Below are 18,628 nucleotides of genomic sequence, written 5' to 3' on the forward strand. Positions count from 1 at the left end.
CATTAGTTTGGGTTAGCACAGTATACATATATCATTATTTGACTGGTTATTGAGGGCCCTGGGGTAAAAGCTAACTTCTAAGAGAGGAGCAGAGAGCTGACTTCTCAAGGTACACACAAACCTTTTCCAACTGAACATGACCCAGGGTTCTAAATGTTTTAACCCTCACAATGCTCTTTGATGGATTTAAGTAAATTGCAAGCAGAGTGAAAACTACAGTTTAGAGTGATGTCTGCTGCATCATATGATCAAACCCAAGAAGGGCAAAGCAATTAGCAAACGAAGGGAATGTTGCATTTCAGGGAAAGGGAATATCAAGTCGGACAGTAACGTGGTCTTCAAGGAGTGGGAACAAAGTGTGCTGTCCCAAAAGGCCTTGAATTTATGGATCTTGGAGCTGGAGCTGCCTCAGCATCAGTGTAAGCAGGGTAGACATCTCCCAGCATGCTCTCCCAGCATTCGCTCGCTTTTCAAGCTGGAACACCTGAATGAGGCTTGGGTCGGCTCCCTGGCGGTTGAGGGTGGTCCGACTGTGGCCGGGTGTGGCCACTTGTTTCGGCCCTCTCTCTCTCCAACAGAGAAGAAACGGAACTCGCCCCAATGAAGCTGAGCGACTTTAAAATAAGTAACGACCCGTGAAAATGCCAGCTTTTCCCGGCCTTAAGCAAACAGAGTATGTTACTCATGTCCCGTCTTGCCAGTAGCTATCGCCGCTAATGTGTCCAGCCTTTCACGAGCGTCTCATATTAAATTTTCCCAGTAGGGACAGGTTACCAGAAAGCAGGCTGCCAACAGCCTTAGCCAAGTACAAATGTTTATTTAAAAAGTTATGTTCAAGTATTGATTCGATTTCATTTCTTTCCACCCTCCTACACTTGGCTGAGATTGGGCTGTCCATCACTCCACTGAAGGGAAAGCCAACGCTGGCCTTAAAATGGGCCCTGTTTTCTGACCCCATCAGTTTATGAGCAGGTATGATAATAATGATGCACCACTCACCTGGCCAAGCCAAACAGGAACCCTGAACTGATTTAGATATGGGAGTTTGAGTATAACTGATCACACATAATAGAACAGAAGATGGAGCAGTTACTTTCAAAGCCTAATATGTTATTTTTCTCTTGGCCTATTACCACCCATCTCTGGAAGTCAGGTTTGTACATAATTACACTGAAATGGAAATGAGGTTTCATTTTTAGTAAAACGCTCCTCGATGCTTCCAATGAAATGTTTAGCTTTAATGTTTATCTTCCTCCTTCATTCAGTGTGTTTGCGAGCATTGCCGCGGTCTCAGGTAAATGAAAAACTGAACAGGAAAAGTGGAATTCACGTACTCTCATCCAGGAGTTACTTGCGGCCAAAGAATCCATCACACCTTGAAATTGAGAAATGTATCAAAGCTCCTCTTCCAACAGGACACCGGAAAACTCACTCGCAAGAGGAGAGATGGAAAAGTGTGTTTTTTGGAGCTTGTGGGATGTTTCTGACAGTTGAACGTAGACCATTCCTCTGTCAGCTTAAGCTGCCATGTTAGTATAGTCACATTCATTTGGGTCATGAAGTGAACCAATGTGTTGAAAGTACCATGTACAGTTGGTTGTCCTTATGAGACACTACAGCCTCATACAAGCAATCTCACTGTACCCAGGGTTTAGGAAGTCATTAATAGGACATATCCCTCTTAACTGTAGCCTCATGAAACAACGTGGCTTGTATTTGGTTTTGTTGATTCGATGTGCTAATATCAGACCAGACATTTCCTCACCCCATTCTGAAGAGGATTTGGGCAGACTTTGTTCACAGGCCTAAGTCAGTTTATTTAACTTTGGTGGATATGAGCCGCTCACAAACCCTCCGCAGTACAGAGAGCTGTTTATCCACAGCCTCTCAAAGCCAGTCCTCAATCAAGCATGTGCCCCCCAGAGCTACTGGCCAGTTAGGATTCCACCTCTCTACCCACTCAGGCCCACAAAAGCCAAAATCAGCAAATCTCCTAATGTGGCAGCACATTCCCACTCATTTTTATGGTGCTAAGGGACTCAAATGAGTTCGAAAGCATCCTCTAAGAACAATGATGAAGGTCTTTTGCATTATTTTACCATTGTCTCTGCAGGTGTGTGAGTGTTTGGTGTGAGCCAGGCTTTTAGGTAGTTGTGTGGACCCACCATGTTCCTCCATTGACAGCAAAACATGAAAACACTGAAATTGTGGAGACATTTTGCAGTTGTAATCATATGTGTTCAACAGTTCTTGAAAACACACACACACACAAGCAAAGTTACAGAGTGATAGGAGCTCTACTTGATATCAGATCTCCTATTACCCTGGCTCCCACTGGACTTTTGACCAGCAATACCACCAGTCTTAATCTCACATGGTCTGTGCTTCAGAAGTCATAAAAACAATGTGCTTTAATTAGAAGGAGCCTTGCATCTGATTAAGCTCCATTTACTGCCTACACTCAGAAAATCTTCACATATCATTACATCAGGTCATAATTTGGCGCAATTATTAAAGAGAGCAACACTGTTTGGTCTGCGGTGTCGGATGGAGTGAATCGAGGCGTTGTATGAAGCAATTTGACGGACGTTCTGTTTTGCCCTCTTACATTCTTATTTTCCTGAATGTTCTGTGAGGGAACGCCCGGTGATATTTCACCTCCAACAACAACGGAGCAGATGGCCGTTCATCACCGGGCTGTCAGTAGCACTTCAACTCATCTTTCTGGAGAACAGTGCGAAAAGTCCATTAAACCCATTAAATAGTGCAATGTTCCACTTTTTGTTTGACAATCATCAGCCATTTAATGAACAATAGTCCTGGAGTTAGTCAGTACTGGCATCACCTAACTCACCAAACACCCCATGAGAAACTGTGTTTAAGATGTTCTATGAACTTAACATGACTGGGCTCTCTTTAACATCGGTCCATGTGGATTATGGATCCAGGTTTTTTTGAGGCAGGTAGAACAGTTTGTGGGATAGGCAGAATGCTGGTGCTGCCTCATTAGTTGTCAGTCAGATAAGCTTGCTTGCTGACATGAGTATTAGAGTGTAATTACGTGTGTTAACCAGGCAGGCTGGACCTGGGATTCTGGCACTGGACCCAATATTATATCAGATGATTGAGAGCCTATGTTTTGCAAGGGGAGCTGCTTCAGTCTGTGCCAGGTTTCGACACACACACACAAAACACACAAAACACACACACACACACACACACAGACACAGACACACACACACACACACACACACACACACATATGCACGCGCACACACACACACACATTGCTACCTTTTCAGTGGATCCATTTTTCAGTTGATCTCTATGTACATACTAAAAGTATTTGCAATGAAATCTGAATTACACACACACACACAGACACACAGACACACACACACACACACACACACACACACACACACACACACACACAGGCACACACAGCGCCTAGCTGAAAACACAAAACAATATCATATGATAACAACACTGTAACGACTTCCTGCAGGCAGCCACCATTGTCCTATGTCTAAAATGACCAAGAGCAGAAGAAGACGGTAAAAAGGCCAAGGATGACGGTTGTGTGCTCAGGGCCAGCTGAATTATGGGATGTGGAGTCAGACATGGCAGGGTTTCATAGCTCACTGGCTTCCAGAGCCATGGCTCTGTGGCACCGCGGTGGGCGTAATTTGTACCACATGTGTTTGAAGGTGCCTCCTCGTATTAAAGCAGGACGTTTCAGGCTCTTGGCGGAGGGGAGCAAAGGCAAGGGTGTACTGGGTCAGTGGGCACTCTCGCCGCCAATGGGGGGGTGGGTTGGATGGTTGAGGCTCAGTTTGAAGTAAGACAGAGAGCAGCCCCTTCCTGCTGAAAGAGAACTAGTCACCTAAAGTACCCCCTAGTGACTAATAAGGTTCTCGTGAATGCACACGCATATCATAAGAAGACATCAGACACACATATACATCTCATGCTACCTGTGGGCTTTATAATATTTATTATTGATAATATTTTGCAAAATGGATACGTGATCTTTCCTTGAGCTGTAAATGTATTGCAGTGTCAGGGGTGTTTGTAGTGGTTATGTCAATGTCATTCCCCAGTGTGCAGTGCAGAACTCGGGCACTTTGCTCAGTTGTTCTCTGGTGTTCTCTGGTTGCCAGTCACTAGGCAGGTGATGGCAGCTATGCAGGAAGGAGGGAGCAAGTTTTGCTCTTTGTGATGTGGTCTTTTGGGACACATCCCATGAGCATACATCAAAAGTCTCTGGCTGCTCGAGTGGTGTGTACTGAGGTGCCTGTCATGCACTAGGTCCCTAGTCCCATAATGGAAGCTGATGTGGGCTGATGTGCAAGATAGTGTGCATTATACACTGATCTTTATTTCATCTAAAATTGTTTGTAATTTTGGCAATTTCATCTAAATTGTCTATATTATTGTAAATGTTTATAGTCTAAATGGTTGTAATTGAATGTGTTTTGAGCCAGGTTGATCTTATTCCCATTCTAAAAGTAAACTTTTTTATGAGATTTTCAAAGCTTCTAAGAAGTGGGGAAGACAGCTGCCCTGTTTTTGTGGGTGTGTTATACGAGTGGCCGTAAGCACAGCGAGCATCTGCATCTTCTGTTGCACATGCTTTATTTCACATAATACACTCATGGCCATAAAGCTGTAGCTCAAGCTCCATGTAGACATCACATGTACATGCACACACACGCATGCACGTACACTCAGACACAAACACACTCGAACACGCACTCATACACAAAGCTTCACATGGTCACATATACACACACATACACACACGCGTATACGCACACACGCATGGTTCTGCGGTCACTGGTGGAAGACGTAGGAGCAGCAGCCTCGGTGCACCTCTCAGTGTGAATGTGGGGAGGGGAACAAGGAGGGTACGAGGGGCAGTCCTCCTGGCCTCTACAGTCTGCCTTTCACCTCCACAAAGAGGAGCTTATCCCACCTCCCTGCCCCCTCTCCTAGTCCTGCAACAGTGGCCAAGACCACAGCTTAATAAAAACCTGACTCCCCAAAATTCACTGCCAGGGAGCAGGACCTGAGGCAGTGGGGCTGTTCCACTGTGTGTGTGTGGGGGGGGGGCGCAGATGCAGATGACAATCCTGTGTCCCCCTGTCCTTTGACATAGCTTAAGGCCTGTCATGAAGATAATTTCTAGGATGAAATTCCTCACATAAATGGCATATTACTAGGAACATATCCCCTCATCCTTCGATTATATGATGCTGTAGATCAAATACATATAAAAAATAATAAAAGTTGAGGTTATGTGAATGTTTGGCCAGATAAGAAAATAGAATACATGTTATTTTCTTTGAATAATAACACATAATCATTGTGTTAAGCACCTTAGGGTTTTGGCCTCCAAATAAGAAGTTCTATAAATATAAAAACTATTATTATTATTAACAAAAGGAACAACAATACTACTATTACGAATAATTATAATAATGACACTATAATATGTTATATGGGATGGGCCCCATGATGGTGCTTACTCAATAATGCATGTGAAAGTCAATGCATGTGAAAGTCATGGTTCTTAAGCAGTCAGAAGCCATTTGTGTAGGTCTCTTCTATGCAGCCTTTCAGGCAGCTGCTTTCAAATTGGTCTATGGCTGCGAGGACCAGCTATCACAAGGGTCTAAGCCCCTCCACCTGCAAGTGGGTTCGTGTTCCCGCTCCAGGGATTCGACTGGTGAGAGAACAGACTAATTTGACATGTTCATTCACACACTGGTTGTTCTGGGAACAGTTTCATCACTTATTAGTTAGAGAGAAACCTCCGTGCTTAAAGATCCATTGAGATGTTTTGACACGCTGCCAGAAGGTGGTGTCATAATGGTGGGAGATGAAGATCTTTCAGCCATGCCTGTAGAGCTAATGTTTGGCAAGAAGGACATGCCTGTAATTCATGTTTTGGTTTCTTTCCACGGGGTACGTCAATCCTGTAGTCAATTGCTGCAGTATGGTCACTGTTTCATCTTTTAAAGTGGTCAGGGAAATGTAAGAATAGAAAATCAGTCTCTTAATCATTGTTTCCGAGCATACTGAGCTGAGCAGACGAAATCATGTGTTTTAATAAAATAAATACAATTCAAATGGGAGAGACTAATATGAATGTTTTCATGGTGTTGATTGGTTGTTAAACTTCCAACACTGCCCATACTATAATAATTCTTTTGGCTTGCATGGACCTAAACACACCCACGCACATCCACACCCATACACACCCACACACACACAAACACACACACACCCATACATACCCACACATACAAACACACACACACACACACACCCACACACTTCATTTCAGTATAGATATATGTTTAAGTCGGAGTCAGTTAATCTCCCCTCTCCCCAGTGTTATTCTTGAGCTGGCACTGGGTGATTTAGACCAGAGTTTCGACTGTAAGTCACTGACCCAAGAGGCATCTGGATGGCCCGTCTACAGTGGCGTGCCAACACACTTTATGAACGGCATTTTCTTCCTTCTGTGCCTATGGACTTTTGCTTGCAGTCCAGGATGTAACATAATGTGTACAATGCATCAAATCATGTCTACAGCAGAGATGTTGTTATAAGAAGCCTGAACCATGTGTGCCAGGGACCTCTGTATACTACTGCCAAGGTGGTTACCCGCCACTAGTTTAGAGGACTGTTTTATTGTCACAGCCTTATTACCGGCAAAGAATAAAACATATCACCTTTCTTTTTAAGGAAATACTGTATTGCATGCTAGGAAATTATATGATGGAATTTAATGGAATATAATGATTGGAATAAAAACACTGGAGACTTGCACAAGCAGACACACACTCAAACACTCACATGCATATGCTTATTATGTATTGAGTGCATCAGGGACGATGCATGCTTCAGTTTGTATTTTGGGTCCCATCTATCAATATGCACCTACTAGTTGCATGTGGTACTGGAAACTGCTCACATCTGGATAGTGTCCAGCTGTCAGTGTTTACAGGATGTTTTCTCTCTAGTGCTCCCACAGGAGCCTGCAGAGCTGGCCTAGACCAGTTAGTACTGGTGTGATCAAAAGAACATTCATATACAGGAGCATGTGCGCTGAAGAGGGTGCAGGAGCAGGCATAAGAGTGGGTACAGTCTCGTGCCAACCACAGCTCACTACTGCGCATGGGGTCCCTTCTTAGCTTAATTTTAGCAGGATCTGAATGATGGTGTGTGCATGCAAGCATGAATACCAGTTAAGGTGGATTGGATGTTGTATGTGAACTCAGCCATTACTGTTTGCTTTAAAAGTAAAGAGCATGATATACTAATACATATGCAGAATGCTAATACCTTACATTTGTTTCAACCAATATCAGATCCTGACACAAGAAAACAAAGATTTTAAATCATGTAAAAATTATGAAAACAAATATGTCTAAGCAGTGTGCAGTGAGCAAATTCCAATACTCTGCTCTCTCCACACTCAGATTCAGTCTCTCAGGCATATGACTGTTGATTTTGGCTTAACTTCCCTCATCAAAATAACCGTATTCATTAGGCCTTGTGATGGGATCTGATGCTGTCTTGGGTCCTGTGCTGGAAGCAGATCAGTCAAGACCATTCCCGCGTGCTCTTCAGGTGGGCCGGATAGCGGGCCATGTCGCTCCATCATGTTCCAGCCTCAGCAACGGAAGTGCTCGCTCGCTCAACCCTTGTGCCTCAACATCCACGTGCAAGAAAAGTCTTTAAATAAATGTGCAAACAGACGAGCGTGAAAGAGGCTGTCATTTCAGATGCAGGTTTCTCCACATCCTGACATGATTGGCAGTGTAAGCGAAATCTTGAAGTGATTTTACACAGTAGCGTTCTCTTTTTTTTTTGTTCCACAAAGCGTGAAAGGTGGCATGTGATGAAGAATAACCTTGAATGAGTAAAGAAGCAGCGGTCTTTAACTCGAGAAAGTCTAACACAGAAATCTATACATCCTATGATTGTGTAAACTATTAAATTAGTGTAAGAGATTTACAACAAATTATCAACTTAAAAAAAAAAAACCTGTCATTAGCCTAATTTTAAACAAGCACTTTCTGAAATGGGAGGGAAAAGTCTTGTCTTTTAATAACACAAGCTTAAGTAAAAGTTTATGTTTTCAGTGGAAGATTAAAATAAACGGCCTATGTAAACTACACCGGTATTCCTTGCTCTTATCCGGATAGGGGAATGGGCCGTATGGCCCGTGGCCTCACACACAACCCGTTCTCTTGTGACGTCATTCGAGGACTGTAAACAGCTCAGCTGGATGGCTGCTTTAAAGACAGCCTGGTTTGGGACAAGGGCCGGAGGAGACGGCGTGTCCCTGCTGAACGGCACGTTCTTCTCACTCCAACTCTGTTTGCTTTTGTGAGTGAGGTTAAGAGCTCCTAATGACCAAGGCCATTACGCATTTAAGGCAACAAGTTGAGATTTAATCTAAATCAGTGTCCTCCCTTAAGTAATTTGCCTCCCTGTTCTTGGATGACATGACACTATCTGACGATAAAGGTTCACAACTTGAATTTACTATTTAAAAATACAGTTTTTTAAACTCTAGCATGAGGAACTAACGTGACTCCTCACCGACTATGTAGGCTCAAAAAAAATACTTAAATGCAAGAATGACTATGCATTCAGGGGGACAAATAGACATGTCTAAGTAAGCATTAAAATTTGACACAATGAAATTTATAGTAAAAGCAGGTTAAATAATTGAATCTACAGTAGTTTACATTCGAATTATACATTGCTCCTTTAGATTCTTTATGGTCAAATTGAATTGTGATGAGGTAGTAATTACTGTGGAAATACATATGCATGGAGCCATCATCTCCGAACCTCTCATGCTGCGATCATCTTCGAGCCTCCCAAGGTGAGTCCCCAACCAGTGCAAGTTTTTGTGAACACACCAGTCTGGCAGTGGCTGAGAAGGACAAACAGTGGTAGAGAGACATATGCCCTCAGCGGGTGAGAAGCTACTGTCAGAGAAAGGGGGTCAGGGAGGTCAGCAGAAGAGGAGAAATAACCCTATGTCTGTTCTCTAGCTCTCTCTCACCTTCATCTCCGTTCCTACTAGATATTTCTTTAAAGTCATGATCCATGTGCTTGGCAGCAGGTCCCACTCCCCGACCTGTGATCAGATGACTGTGACTTTCCCATATAAACACTAGCAGTGCGTTCCAGTAAACATCAGTTTTCATGGTTTCCTATGGGTGGAAATAGGCATGGAGAATGGATGCATTGACTTTCAGATTGTTATATGTGTTTGGGTGTATTGTCTCCATTCAGCCAAACCTGAGCAGTTTTTTATTTTACAGTACTGGTTGTCCATGAAGACCCACACAGCAGAGGACCTACAAGAAAGAAAGACAGAAAGAAAGAAATCAAAGAAACAAAGAAAGGAACAAAGAAAGAAAAAAGTTCAAAGTTTTTTTCTATCTCTTCCTTCCTTAAATTATCATGGCAGTTTCACAGAGAAACCCAGACCAGAATCAACACCAGAGCACATTTTGCATCTGTGCTATGCACAGTGCACCATGAGAGGCAGCTCACTCGCCTACGTGTTGATATTGGCCTTTGTTTTCACTTTTCGGTCACGAAATGGACGTTACTCGTTTGTCCTCAGTCCCAGTGGCTTCAGCTGCTCAGCCCAGCATGGGGGGTTGTTTCTCTCACCCTTTGATGTGCCCACCCAATGGCGGCGCACCATGACACTGTGACGGGCGCCGCAATTGGCTGTGTCCTCTGCTTGCTCCTCCTTAGGGGATGAGAGGGCTCCGAGGTGGCCTCCGTTTCCACAACGACCCCCGCAGCTCAGACTGGTTGGGTCCTCTCTGGCTCATTGAGTCACAGTCATGAGGAGAACTGCAAAGGGGCCTGCATGTATACTACCTATGAAGATTCTGTTTCTTCAGACAGAGAGGGAGAGAGAGAGATCAAAGGAAGTTCAGGCGGAGTCTCTAAAGCTATCCAGCAGATTTGGCATCGTTATTAAGATCTTCCACCGTGAAGGTGAGAGTAACTAGATACATATGAACGACGCGCTATTTTCCATTTGCATGTCTTGCAAAGACAGGAAAACATTTGATCCTGGTCATATGGGGGCCACAAACACAGTCCAAAAGCAATCAGTCAACGCTCCTTATAGGTCAACTCCAGTTTGCAACAGTGATTAGAAAAAAAATGTTCTGTAGGTTTTTAGGATTAAATATAAAAGCAATATTAAATAAACTAAATACATTCTAATATAAATAAAATTAAACCCTGAAATTTATATAAATCATAGTATATTGCACACTTGCAGACATTGTAGAATTAAGTTCTTCATTCTATTCAAGTAAAACGTAGCTATTCAAGGTCGGTTTATTTCAAAGATGTCTTAAACCCATTCCACCAGCAACATAATTATTCACATCCTTTTAGGATGGGAACTAATTATCTCATAGTCATGGTTGCTGGGGACCCTTTGGGAGTGTTACGAGTTCAAATGTTAGTTCACGAGAATGTTTTCGCACAGGGGGAAAGCTAACACTGAAGGACACGCACATTATCAGCTCCGTAACTCTGGGCCTCGGAGGAAACTAAGGGTGTTGGTTTAACAGAACCAGTGTAACATGGACCAGTAATGTAGCTGCAGGGATTCAGGTTAGCCAAACATTCACCCTGCGTGACGCACAGCATCTACTCTAGTGCCACCGAGCACGTGTTAAGCTGCGTGGATCTCGTGGAAAGACTATGATGAAATATATAATGCACACAGTAAAAATGTCTGTTTACACATAGCTAAAAAACAAGACTGTTATAAAAATGTAAAATGCTGAATTGCAATACTAAAGGGATTTCTCTCATGCAATGTTTTAGAAAATATTGTTTAAAAGCAGAAATTCCTGTAGCATTGCAATTCAGCATTTTTAAGCAAGTACTCTACTAATAGAAATTGCTGCCCTCCCTTTAGTTTGTGTGAGAGAGAGCTTTATCACACTAATCTATTGGGTACAATAGACATAGAGATAAATAAATGAAAAAATGATTGTGTATGCCCATCAAATCCCATTCACCAAACTCTGTCCCTAAACATAGAAAACCCATGCACCTGTCAAATTAAAGGGAAAGAGTGAATGAATTGCTGCATGCATATTTACAGGGAGAGTGTTTACCCTTAAGACTCATTTACATCATGAATATTTACCCTTAAGACTACCATGTATTTACAGCATGAGCATTTACCCTTAAGACTGAAGTTCATGCAGTTCATGCCCAGTTCCCTGATAAATTGGCTCCACACATCAGTTGGCATGAGGAGAATCTTGAGTAGACAAACACAAAAAGATTTAAGGTAAATAAATGATACCTGTTAATAATACATATGCATGGAAGATTGCATAGACTATACATGTGTGTTTTTGCATGTGTGTGGTTGTGTACATGGTATAAAGAAATAAAGAGGAGTTTGTGTACATAAGCAATGCAAACATTATGTCCCCTCAGGCAGGCACTCACACACACAACACATGGCCACACCCAATGTCTCATAAATCCTAGCCAGGCTTTTTAGCATCTTTATATCAGGCACTTTTTAATGCACATCAAACACCACCCGTGCTCCATCCATTGCACATCACCACAAGGGTGTCTTCCACATTCGTTTATGGTTTTGCTCCTCATAAGATGGGTCTGTCCTAATCCTGCTGTTTGTGTTTGTGGCGCTTGACTGAGCTCTAAATAAATCCAATCATGATAAAGCCTTGGACAGAGTAGCTGACCCCTGCACCGGCTCTGTAAAGTTCCTGTTGAAGTTGGATGAGGGAAAGTTTGAGAAGATCCAGTTGACCTGACTGAGGTTCCCTGGACCAGGAGGGGGAGGTCTGTGAACACTTATCACGGATTACACTGAACAATGAGGTGGGAGGGATGGAAATTTGCCAGTTGGATGTCTAAACACCCAGCTAACTATGGCTCACAGGGTCATGACCCCAAGCAGACCAGAGGTCACTTGTAACACACCTGTGTCCACAATAATGGCAACCGCCAACATCCAAAGAAACTGTTACAACTTTTACAACAATGCTAACCTAGCTATCCTGTGTGTGACAGGACCTACACCAGCTTTTTTACTAGCAATTTTACTGCCCTTAAATAAGGCATAATCTATATATGCAGTCAGAGTGAAATAATGACATGGACAAGAAATTTGATGCTTTTGTGAGGAGCTGTGTAATGATTTTTTTCTCTTCCCCTGACTGGGTTATAAAGCCCCAAAAAGATCAATAGCACAAGAGTTTCACTGACCTTGTTCTCCTTTTTCTTGTTTCTACGCATTACCATGGAAACTTGTCAAAACCACTAGAGCAGATGTATGAGAGAAAGGCCCCCTGGGATATGAAGTCCTCCAGGTGCCAGGAGGAAAGTGGGTGTATATGTGCACAGAAAAGCTAAAGACCACAACCACAAGCCACGGGGATGTTGGAGTTGGGAGCAGAATTATAATATGTGCACTTATGACAATATTGGAAGTGAAGCAATGGAAAGAAAGAGAAAACTATTTTTCATCATTTTTATCACATCTTTTGGAGTATCTGATACTCCAGTTCTAGTATCCAGAGGTGATTGAGGGAGTGAATGCTCCCTGAAATCATAAACACACATTAACTTTCCAGCAGTGATATAGGCTAATTGTCTTGCAGGCTAATTCTGTGTTTAGAGATAGTGGTGTTATAGGAAGAGAAAAGGTAAAGGTAACCTCTTGGAAAAACTTTTACTTTGGTACCATAGTTTGGTATGGACTTCAGCCTAACCGGAACACAAGTGAGTTTGCAACGTGTGGGAAGCGGGGACAGGCCGAGCTTAAAAATATGTGGTAAGTAAAAATAATTTCACTCCAAAACTGGGCTGTCTGTTCCCCCCTGGATGTTTCTACCTTAAGCATCCTAAACTGTCTTGTACAGGTCACTGGATGTCTTTTATGCCGGGTTGTGATGTTCGAAGGGTGTTCTCCCACCATGCTTCTGCTTTCCCTCACCTTTACTGCCTGTCAGAGTCTTAAACCTCCAGGCCTTTAAACACAGCTGTCAGCGCTCCTCATTTCTGCTCTTCCTACCAAGGCCACGTTCCAATCCACTCCCTCATTCAATATAATGGGGATTCCCACTATGCCCTTGTGCCTTTCTGAGGGCAAAGTCATACGGCACTTGACCTTAGTTAGTTGAGCGCATGGTCTCTATCCAGTGAAGCCTTCCCATCGGCATCTTGTGCCATCAGTCTCCATTAAGTCTGTTTGATTTCACTCTGTCACGTGTAATGGTGTTTGTTAGGTGTTGATTGACTTTTGTATATTGTTACTGATAAGTTAGCCTGAGAGACTTGCTATTGGATGATGGATTGAATGTGTGGGTAATTGGTGTAAAAGAGAGGCATCTCACCGTCCTTTGACTTTCACAGAGCTTTCCGATGTTCCCTCACATTCAGGTCACACATGAAACTCAAGACCAACGAGCACTGGGCCTCCTTGACTGCTTTCAGGCCTCCTCAACTGTTTTACATGAAACTGCTCTGCTCCGGATGCCTGGCATGATTTGGCCACATATCCACATCAGGGCCATCCTGAGTTAGAAGCTTAAAGCTATGCATAAAAAATCCAGTTTTGGAGACACATGCCAGAGTAAATTGGGTGGAATATGGTCAGAAGGTTTCCTTATTTGAGAGCAAGGGCAGAACCCCATGTTTGGGATGGAACAGGCCCACTGTAGCCAGGCTGAGCTGCTCTGAAGCCTCTTTGTGGGCCAGGCATACGCTCACAAAACCACAAATTATCATTGGAGCAGGGGAGGCCTCGGGGCCCGATATCCCACAGCACGCACACACACACATACGAACACACACACGAACACACACACACACACACACACACACACACACACACACAGGCATCACACCACACTCCCTTACGACTGGCATATACTGCATCTGTCTAAACAAACATGAAAAAAATGAGAGTGAGGGATTTCTCTCGTTACCTCCCAGACTCCAAGGTAAAATACACAGGTCCCACCTACAGCCTTCCTCTAGTTTCTAGCAATCATACAGAGTTTCTTCTCTTTTTCCATCATCTGTTTTTTTAAGCAAAGTTTCACTCACACTGTTAATATTGATGCAAACGAAAGTTAACGGTCACCCACTAACCAGGAAGCAGATAAAACCATAGTTCCTGTCCTCCAGTGATTGCTTGTGGACTGATGTTGGCATTTACAGGCTGACCATTTAAAGTTGCACGTGATTCTAGAGTCTCGTCGCTCGTCACTCGCGCATTCTTCGTTTGCCCCGCTTATCCTCGCCTCGCTGAACTCAATACAATATTTTCACGGTAAATGGAGGGAGGTCTAAAGCAAACAGCTCTAAAAATCATCTCTGCGTATTTTCCTTTCTGTTCCGAAGTCACGCTTATGTGCATGTACAGTGCGCTGTGAAAATATTATTCTATGCTTCGCAGTTATTTTTAGTTAGCTTCCCTTTTTTGCTTTTGGGGGCCTGTGTAGCACATCTCAGTCTATGGAGTGGAGCTAATTCTTAAGTATAGACTAAACTGTAGTTTTTTTCCCCCATGCACTTTAAGGAATAAACCTTAGAAATTAGGATATGATGGTTCCTTTCCCCACATGGAAATATGCATTACCTGGATTTTTATTTTAAAACTCAGTGTGATTCTACGATTCTTAGCATTAACATTTTATATGATTCTTAGCATTTATAACTTTTGCTGATGTATCCGTTCCTAGAGTTAAGTGTGTTGAATTGTTAGAGCTAAATGAAATTTTTTGGAATATATTTAGCAGTAATATGTATATCTATTAAAATTAAATATATTATTAGAATGTTTATAAAAATAATATCATGATACTACTAAAGCATGTATTCTTATAGCACTGAGAAAACCTGGATCTGACTTAATAATAATAATAATAATAATAATAATAATAATAATAATAATATCATGATACTACTAAAGCATTGATTCATGTAGCATGGAGCAAACCTGGATCTTAATCTCCTTTATCATGACACCCAGTCAATGCAACATCCTCACAAAGCATAACTGATATCTTACCCAAAACCTAGTGGATTTTTCCTGAGAAGGTCTCTCAGAACCTCTATGCCTTGCGTCATACAAAACAGGTCTTTGCCAGTCCAACAACTGATCATTAACATGCTGCTGAGATCAGACCTGCTTAGAAGAGACCCGCCAAGCTCTGTCTAACAGCGGCCGTTCCTCATGATTCTGAATGTACTGAATTTTGAATATTAAAGCTCTGTATCTCCAGGCGTTACCTACCAGCCTGCTTCGTATGGCTCTGCACCAGAGGCAGTAGAAGACAGAGGCCTCACCTTAACATAAGGGGAAAAAAAGAGGGCAACTAGAATATTTAGGAAAAAAACAAGACAAGGCCGCCTCTTAGCCGATCCCTAGATACTGGACTCAACAAGGGATACAAAGAATTATACTAGCTGGTGAGTGTTTGGGCTTACTGAGTGTTTTGGGCACTTTTTGATGACTAATATCCAGTGACCAACGTAGTCATCCGAAAGGAAGCCAACAGCTGAGAGCCATGCTAAGTAGTGAGTAATGTTAGTACTGCTGAGAGAGAATCATTTGACCAGCAGTGTTTCCTCTCTGGTGTTTCTTAGTTGCTTGGTAACTGTATGGAGGTCTATTTCTTATGGCAAGGCTGCTGAGAGCCTGGTGTCTGCAGACTTTTGCTCCAACCCTGTAGAGCTCCACCTCCGTTACTAATATCTAATAACTGGGAAGGATCCAGATTAGGATAATGAGGTGCTTCTCTGCAGGCTTGGCCCAAGACCTCAGGAGCCCTGTCCCATGGTCTTTGAACCTCAAGGCTCTCTCATGATCACAATGAAATTAGAACCTTAACTCTGAACACTGGTTACAAGTGTTATGCACATATGATGACACATACGATGTGGTTATACGGATTTACTGAGGTTTCATTTTGCTTTAGTTATATTTATTTGTGCCACTGTAAGGCCACATTTTCCAGGATGGTGGTGGAGGAACAGCTTGCATTTAGCATTAATACAACAAGACATTGCTGCAAAACGTTCAAATAATTTTCATTTTGCTTTAAACTATATTTATCTGTGACAGGGTGTTTTTGGAGAAAAACAAGAATGTCATTTTGTAGCACCACTGAACAGCTTGCATTTGGCAACAAGGTTACTGTGCCAATTGCCAGAGAAAGGAGACTTAAATTCAGAGACCCGCTGAACTAGATCAATGTCAGTGGTCCCTCCCCGGGGCCGGGACCAGAAGCAATCTGATCAACTGCATGCAGTTTCTGAAACTGCCTTAAAAATCCTTTCTGCCACAGACTGCTGTTTCACCGTCAAAGCAAGAGATTATTTAATGGAATTTCATATGCCTCCCATCCCTCACCACTGTTGAATGGTAGAGGGAGTATCACACTGAACACTATCTCTCTTATTTAAGATGGGCAGAGTACTGGGAGCTGGTGTCACTGAGAGGTTGTGTCAGATGCTGGGCTCCTCGCCAGCACGGCGTTCGCGCCAATAGGAGAATTACAGATGGCTGGTGTTGTAACTACCGCCAATCCTCTCGCACAGCTAGCCCATCCATCAAGGCACGTTATGTGTCTTCTCTCTCTGTTTCCTGGAGACTAAAAAGTGGGACCAGTCCTGCATTCACAGTGAGGATGCACAAAGCATTGTGTTGCTGAGACCAAGTTGATCTTTTCTGATTGTGTGGGAGCACAGACTCGTTGCAGCACACGGAGCAGCTCACACAAACCCAGTTCTTCAGTTTGATCACTATTTTTGTTAAGCAATCAGCTGGAAGTACTGCAAAAATCAGGTGTTTGTAAAAAACAAGACCAGGTTTGGGTTGCATTCAAGAGTCTCAGAGCTTTACTGCTCTTTATGGATATGAAGCATGTGGTTATTTAAAAGAGTGCCGTGTTCTTAATGGTCTGTGCTTCCTTGTGTTTCATTGGACACCGTGGTGCACCACAGCTTGTCCACTTTGAAATGCAGTAATGAATCTGTGCTGGTCTGGGATCAGCCTCCAAATGACTGTCATGGGTTAAGTGTGGGCCTTTTTCAGTGGGCTGTTCACACACAAGGGGAACAGGGGGCCGGTTGTACCCCAGTGCCACTCCATGTCCTCACCTTCTCAAGACCCTCCAAAAAATCCTCCATGTTTACAGACACAGTAACAAAAGCAATCTTTCAGGTGGAGGCTTCATTCAAACATACAAGTGTGAGGGTCTAATACTGAAAGGAAGCTATCAACATCTACTTAGCATGGATTTCACTGGTGGAATGCTAGCTGATAAGGATTCGATTTCACTCACTGTTAGCAACGGTCACATTTTTAACTGCAATATTCGTTTAAAATGGGACGCCCTGGCCCAAGCCGAGAATCGGCGGTGTATGAAAGCCAAAGCGATGTAGGGCATTATGCACAGTCTCTGCTGCTTTTGCCAAATGAAAATGTAGATTTTGGCTGCTGGATCTGGTCATTTCTGCACTCCCCTCCTTCCCTGGCCGGGCTCTCCGCAGCTCCCAGACGCGCCCTGCGCTCGGATGTTATAAAAACGGGCTTTATGCATTCAAAATTTGCTTAACAGTTATATAAAATGTCATTAACCACTTGCCCTGCTTGAGTTACATCCACACAGTTTCCACTCCGCACTGCACCCTCCTGCCGCCCACCGGCCTGCGCCCCTCCCTGCCCTCAGCCCTTAACGAGGAGCGCTTGGCATCGCTCAGCGCCAGACCGGAGCAGACGGGTGAGCGGCCGGTCCGGGCGGATGGTAGCCCGACAAGCCCAGGCTCTCAGGTGGCCTACCTGCTACACCCCCCCCCTCCCCCCCAAAAAATCCCATATCCCATCCTGTATCACTCACACTTTGCTCATTACTCGGCCCGACGGCCTCTCTCTCTTCAGTGAGGTCATGGCTTTCGACTCGCACGTCCACGCAGCTGTGGATTTATGCCTTCCTCCTCTCATCGCCTCGTTGTGTTTCAGCTCCATTAGTGCTAATTGGCAGACGGGGGCGGGCTGAATGTTTGGAGTGGCGGATGAGAGACCGGAACGGCTTGCCCGGGGTGCGGCCGCAACGGGACCTCCTGCGCTCGCTGTCTCACCACACTGTCTCTCACCCGAAACGGCTAAGGCGCTCACCTGAACAAAGTGAGTGAGGGTATGTGGCAGTTTTTTCACAACACTGAAATTATGCGATGTGGTGTTTCAGCAAGACATGCAGAAGCTACCTGTGCCTGCCTGTGCAAGTGGCCGCGTGTGAACTTCAACTACTCATTTTAAAAGCTGTATTTTTCACATCACTGCTGCACCTCTCCAGTTCTGCTGAAAAAAAAAGTAGAATCATTAAAAATCATTAATCATTAAGCATCATCTTAGTCAGCTGTTCTTTGCTTGTGCAGCACTGTGATTGAATACGTGCAAACTTTAGTATTAAAAACTAGCTCTTTAGTATTACAAACTAGTCCCTCCAGGGACTAAATTTAAAGCCTGGCAGGTCTAAGGGAATGTCACACACAT

General features: G+C 43.5%; 1 long non-coding RNA gene across 2 annotated transcripts in view; it reads right to left on the bottom strand.

Moving 5' to 3' along the window:
* Nucleotides 1-6,801: 6,801 nt before the first annotated feature.
* The window catches only part of LOC113574312 (uncharacterized), a 32,169-nt gene continuing 20,342 nt past the window's right edge, over nt 6,802-18,628 (bottom strand). The window contains exons 1-7 of one of the 2 annotated variants that reach the window (XR_014117222.1): nt 14,218-14,333; nt 11,266-11,344; nt 9,715-9,947; nt 9,334-9,392; nt 9,095-9,245; nt 8,878-8,962; nt 6,802-7,927 (exon numbers count right to left, since the gene is read on the bottom strand). This is a non-coding gene — a long non-coding RNA (uncharacterized LOC113574312). Of the gene's footprint in view, nt 7,928-8,877; nt 8,963-9,094; nt 9,246-9,333; nt 9,393-9,714; nt 9,948-11,265; nt 11,345-14,217; nt 14,334-18,628 lie in introns of those variants that run through there. The other variant, XR_003410312.3, reaches the window with a different exon arrangement.

This window comes from Electrophorus electricus, chromosome 15 (assembly GCF_041902795.1).
Source record: "Electrophorus electricus isolate QZ-2024a chromosome 15, ASM4190279v1, whole genome shotgun sequence".
NCBI lineage: Eukaryota > Metazoa > Chordata > Actinopteri > Gymnotiformes > Gymnotidae > Electrophorus > Electrophorus electricus.